We start from the raw sequence: 6747 nt of genomic DNA on the forward strand, positions 1-6747 counted from the left end.
TAATATATTGCTTTAAGTGGTATATTGACAGCCAAAAGCATCTACATAAAGCACATTTAATCATAATCATGTTTCACCTCAACATGAACTCAAAAATTCTTCTTGATCAGAATTATATAAACTTCCTTATCAAAAACGAGACTATGAATGCAAGTTTCTAGTTCCTTATTAAACATGAAAGATAAATTCAAGTTCCTATATTTGTTTCATTTTTATATTTCCTTGAGACAAAAGAAACTATAAATGCAAGGTTCCATAATTAGTTTCATTTTAATATTTCCTTATGACAAGAAATAGAATGAATGCAAGTTGCAAGTTCTATTTTAATATTTCCTTAACAAAAAAGAAAGTTGAATGCAAGTTCCCATATTTCTAAGTTTCATTTTTATATTTCCTTGAGACAGAAGAAATTACGAATGCAATGTTCCATACTAATTACAGTTCCATTTTAATATTTCCTTATGACAAAAATTATATGAATGCAAGTTGCAAGTTCTATTTTAATATTTCCTTAACAAAAAAGAAAGATCAATGCAAGTTCCTATATTTCTATTTCATTTTTATATTTCCTGGAGATAGAAGAAATTATGAATGCAATTTTCCATAATTACAGTTCCATTTTAATATTTCCTTATGACAAAAATTATATGAATGCAAGTTGCAAGTTCTATTTTAATATTTCCTTAACAAAAAAGAAAGTTGAATGCAAGTTCCAATATTTCGTTTCATTTTAATATTTCCTTATGACAAAAAAATTATATGAATGCAAGTTGCTAGTTCTATTTTAATATTTCCTTAACAAAAAAGAAAGATCAATGCAAGTTCCTATATTTCCAAGTTTCATTTTTATATTTCCTGGAGACAGAAGAAATTACGAATGCAATGTTCCATAATTACAACTCCATTTTAATATTTCCTGATGACAAAAGAAATAACATGAATGGAAGTTGCTAGTTCCATATCATATAACTGATTGACGTATTCACTGGAGAAACTTTCCCCTCACAAAATGCCTAAATTCCATATCATATAAATTGCAACCTGATGATAAACACTAACACAACTTGCCATATTTACTAAGAAAAAATAACATTACTAACACAATGCCAAAATATTTTCCTTGGAACAAATTTTACAATAATACTTGGAACACCAATATCTGAATTTGCCTTTGCATACAACATTTTTTTTTTTTTTTAACTAGATACCAAACACCTACTTGAATATGCATTGGACCATATAGTTAAGACAGACCAAATACAACTAATTACTTTAATTTTTTTCTCTTGCAATATTTACTTCCATCTACATTGGACCATATAGTTAAGACAGACCAAATACAACTAATCACTTTCATTTTTTCTCTTCCACCACAATTTCTTTAACTGGATAAATATTTACTTCCATCTGCATTGGACCATATAGTTAAGACCGACAAAATGCAACTAATTACTTTAATTTTCTTCTCTTTCAACACAATTTCTTTAACTAGATGAATATTTACTTCCATCTACACTGGACCATATAGTTAAGACAGACAAAATGCAACTAATAACTTTAAATTTTTCTCTTGCAACACAATTTCTTTAACTAGATAAATATTTAATTCCATCTGCACTGGACCATATAGTTAAGAGACAAAATGCAACTAATAACTTTAAAATCATCACTTGCACACAGTTTCTTTACCTAGATACCAAATATTTACTTCCATCTACATTGGACCATATAGTTAAGACAGACCAAATACAACTAATCACTTTCATTTTTTCTCTTCCACCACAATTTCTTTAACTGGATAAATATTTACTTCCATCTGCATTGGACCATATAGTTAAGACCGACAAAATGCAACTAATTACTTTAAATTTTTCACTTGCAACACAATTTCTTTAACTGGATAAATATTTAATTCCATCTGCATTGGACCATATACTTAAGACAAACCAAATGCAACTAATCACTTTAATTTTTTTCTCTTCCAACACAATTTCTTTAACTAGATAAATATTTAATTCCATCTGCATTGGACCATATAGTTAAGACAGACCAAATACAACTAATTACTTTTTTTTCTCTTGCAACACAAGTTCTTTAACTAGATAAATATTTAATTCCATCTGCACTGGACCATATAGTTAAGAGAAAAATGCAACTAATAACTTTAAAATCATCACTTGCACACAGTTTCTTTACCTAGATACCAAATATTTACTTCCATCTACATTGGACCATATAGTTCAGACAGACCAAATACAACTAATCATTTTCATTTTTTCTCTTCCAACACAATTTCTTTAACTGGATAAATATTTACTTCCATCTGCATTGGACCATATAGTTAAGACAGACAAAATGCAACTAATTACTTTACATTTTTCACTTGCAACACAATTTCTTTAACTGGATAAATATTTAATTCCATCTACATTGGACCATATACTTAAGACAAACCAAATGCAACTAATCACTTTAATTTTTTTCTCTTCCAACACAATTTCTTTAACTAGATAAATATTTACTTCCATCTACACTGGACCATATAGTTAACAGACAAAATGCAACTAATAACTTTAAATTTTTCTCTTGCAACACAATTTCTTTAACTAGATAAATATTTAATTCCATCTGCACTGGACCATATAGTTAAGAGACAAACTGCAACTAATAACTTTAAAATCATCACTTGCACACAGTTTCTTTACCTAGATACCAAATATTTACTTCCATCTACATTGGACCATATAGTTAAGACAGACCAAATACAACTAATCACTTTCATTTTTTCTCTTCCAACACAATTTCTTTAACTGGGTATTTACTTCCATCTGCATTGGACCATATAGTTAAGAGACAAAATGCAACTAATTACTTTAAATTTTTCACTTGCAACACAATTTCTTTAACTGGATAGGCCTAAATATTTAATTCCATCTGCATTGGACCATATACTTAAGACAAACCAAATGCAACTAATCACTTTAATTTTTTTCTCTTCCAACAAAATTTCTTTAACTAGATGAATATTTACTTCCATCTACACTGGACCATATAGTTAAGACAGACAAAATGCAACTAATAACTTTAAATTTTTCTCTTGCAACACAATTTCTTTAACTAGATAAATATTTAATTCCATCTGCACTGGACCATATAGTTAAGAGACAAACTGCAACTAATAACTTTAAAATCATCACTTGCACACAGTTTCTTTACCTAGATACCAAATATTTACTTCCATCTACATTGGACCATATAGTTAAGACAGACCAAATACAACTAATCACTTTCATTTTTTCTCTTCCAACACAATTTCTTTAACTGGATAAATATTTACTTCCATCTGCATTGGACCATATAGTTAAGACAGACAAAATGCAATTAATTACTTTAAATTTTTCACTTGCAACACAATTTCTTTAACTGGATTAATATTTAATTCCATCTGCATTGGACCATATACTTAAGACAAACCAAATGCAACTAATCACTTTAATTTTTTTCTCTTCCAACACAATTTCTTTAACTAGATAAATATTTACTTCCATCTGCATTGGACCATATAGTTAAGACAGACAAAATGCAACTAATTACTTAAAATTTTTCACTTGCAACACAATTTCTTTAACTGGATAAATATTTAATTCCATCTGCATTGGACCATATACTTAAGACAAACCAAATGCAACTAATCACTTTAATTTTTTTCTCTTCCAACACAATTTCTTTAACTAGATAAATATTTACTTCCATGTACACTGGACCATATAGTTAAGACAGACAAAATGCAAGAAATAACTTTAAAATCATCACTTGCACACAGTTTCTTTACCTAGATACCAAATATTTACTTCCATCTACATTGGACCATATAGTTAAGACAGACCAAATACAACTAATCACTTTCATTTTTTCTCTTCCAACACAATTTCTTTAACTGGATAAATATTTACTTCCATCTGCATTGGACCATATAGTTAAGACAGACAAAATGCAACTAATTACTTTAAATTTTTCACTTGCAACACAATTTCTTTAACTGGATAAATATTTAACTCCATCTGCATTGGACCATATACTTAAGACAAACCAAATGCAACTAATCACTTTAATTTTTTTCTCTTCCAACACATTTCTTTAACTGGATAAATATTTACTTCCATCTGCATTGGACCATATAGTTAAGACAGACAAAATGCAACTAATTACTTTAAATATTTCACTTGCAACACAATTTCTTTAACTGGATAAATATTTAATTCCATCTACACTGGACCATATAGGTAAGAGACAAAATGCAAGAAATAACTTTAAATTTTTCTCTTGCAACACAATTTCTTTAACTAGATAAATATTTAATTCCATCTGCACTGGACCATATAGTTAAGAGACAAAATGCAACTAATAACTTTGAAATCATCACTTGCACACAGTTTCTTTACCTAGATACCAAATATTTACTTCCATCTACATTGGACCATATAGTTAAGACAGACCAAATACAACTAATCACTTTCATTTTTTCTCTTCCAACACAATTTCTTTAACTGGATAAATATTTACTTCCTTCTGCATTGGACCATATAGTTAAGACAGACAAAATGCAACTAATTACTTTAAATTTTTCACTTGCAACACAATTTCTTTAACTGGATAAATATTTAATTCCATCTGCATTGGACCATATACTTAAGACAAACCAAATGCAACTAATCACTTTAATTTTCTTCTCTTCCAAAACAATTTCTTTAACTAGATGAATATTTACTTCCATCTACACTGGACCATATAGTTAAGACAGACAAAATGCAACTAATAACTTTAAATTTTTCTCTTGCAACACAATTTCTTTAACTAGATAAATATTTAATTCCATCTGCACTGGACCATATAGTTAAGAGACAAAATGCAATTAATAACTTTAAAATCATCACTTGCACACAGTTTCTTTACCTAGATACCAAATATTTACTTCCATCTACATTGGACCATGTAGTTAAGACAGACCAAATACAACTAATCACTTTCATTTTTTCTCTTCCAACACAATTTCTTTAACTAGATAAATATTTACTTCCATCTGCATTGGACCATATAGTTAAGACAGACAAAATGCAACTAATTACTTTAAATTTTTCACTTGCAACACAATTTCTTTAACTGGATAAATATTTAATTCCATCTGCATTGGACCATATACTTAAGACAAACCAAATGCAACTAATCACTTTAATTTTTTTCTCTTCCAACACAATTTCTTTAACTAGATAAATATTTAATTCCATCTGCATTGGACCATATAGTTAAGACAGACCAAATACAACTAATTACTTTTTTTTCTCTTGCAACACAAGTTCTTTAACTAGATAAATATTTAATTCCATCTGCACTGGACCATATAGTTAAGAGAAAAATGCAACTAATAACTTTAAAATCATCACTTGCACACAGTTTCTTTACCTAGATACCAAATATTTACTTCCATCTACATTGGACCATATAGTTAAGACAGACCAAATACAACTAATCATTTTCATTTTTTCTCTTCCAACACAATTTCTTTAACTGGATAAATATTTACTTCCATCTGCATTGGACCATATAGTTGACAGACAAAATGCAACTAATTACTTTACATTTTTCACTTGCAACACAATTTCTTTAACTGGATAAATATTTAATTCCATCTGCATTGGACCATATACTTAAGACAAACCAAATGCAACTAATCACTTTAATTTTTTTCTCTTCCAACACAATTTCTTTAACTAGATAAATATTTACTTCCATCTACACTGGACCATATAGTTAACAGACAAAATGCAACTAATAACTTTAAATTTTTCTCTTGCAACACAATTTCTTTAACTAGATAAATATTTAATTCCATCTGCACTGGACCATATAGTTAAGAGACAAAATGCAACTAATAACTTTAAAATCATCACTTGCACACAGTTTCTTTACCTAGATACCAAATATTTACTTCCATCTACATTGGACCATATAGTTAAGACAGACCAAATACAACTAATCACTTTCATTTTTTCTCTTCCAACACAATTTCTTTAACTGGATAAATATTTACTTCCATCTGCATTGGACCATATAGTTAAGACAGACAAAATGCAACTAATTACTTTAAATTTTTCACTTGCAACACAATTTCTTTAACTGGATAAATATTTAATTCCATCTGCATTGGACCATAAACTTAAGACAAACCAAATGCAGCTAATCACTTTAATTTTTTTCTCTTCCAACACAATTTCTTTAACTAGATGAATATTTACTTCCATCTACACTGGACCATATAGTTAAGACAGACAAAATGCAACTAATAACTTTAAATTTTTCTCTTGCAACACAATTTCTTTAACTAGATAATATTTAATTCCATCTGCACTGGACCATATAGTTAAGAGACAAAATGCAACTAATAACTTTAAAATCATCGCTTGCACAGTTTCTTTACCTAGATACCAAATATTTACTTCCATCTACATTGGACCATATAGTTAAGACAGACCAAATACAACTAATCACTTTCATTTTTTCTCTTCCAACACAATTTCTTTAACTGGGTATTTACTTCCATCTGTATTGGACCATATAGTTAAGAGACAAAATGCAACTAATTACTTTAAATTTTTCACTTGCAACACAATTTCTTTAACTGGATAAATATTTAATTCCATCTGCATTGGACCATATACTTAAGACAAACCAAATGCAACTAATCACTTT

The 6747-nt window shown here is 28.6% G+C and overlaps 1 protein-coding gene across 2 annotated transcripts in view; it reads right to left on the minus strand.

The window, feature by feature from the left end:
* The window catches only part of LOC127001381 (uncharacterized), a 15079-nt gene continuing 8332 nt past the window's right edge, over positions 1-6747 (minus strand). For both annotated transcript variants that reach the window (XM_050865942.1, XM_050865941.1), the window contains exons 6-7: positions 3609-6475; positions 1-3505 (exon numbers count right to left, since the gene is read on the minus strand). The gene's annotated coding sequence lies outside the window, so the exon portion shown is untranslated. The remainder of the gene's footprint in view (positions 3506-3608; positions 6476-6747) is intronic.

This window comes from Eriocheir sinensis, chromosome 20 (assembly GCF_024679095.1).
Source record: "Eriocheir sinensis breed Jianghai 21 chromosome 20, ASM2467909v1, whole genome shotgun sequence".
NCBI lineage: Eukaryota > Metazoa > Arthropoda > Malacostraca > Decapoda > Varunidae > Eriocheir > Eriocheir sinensis.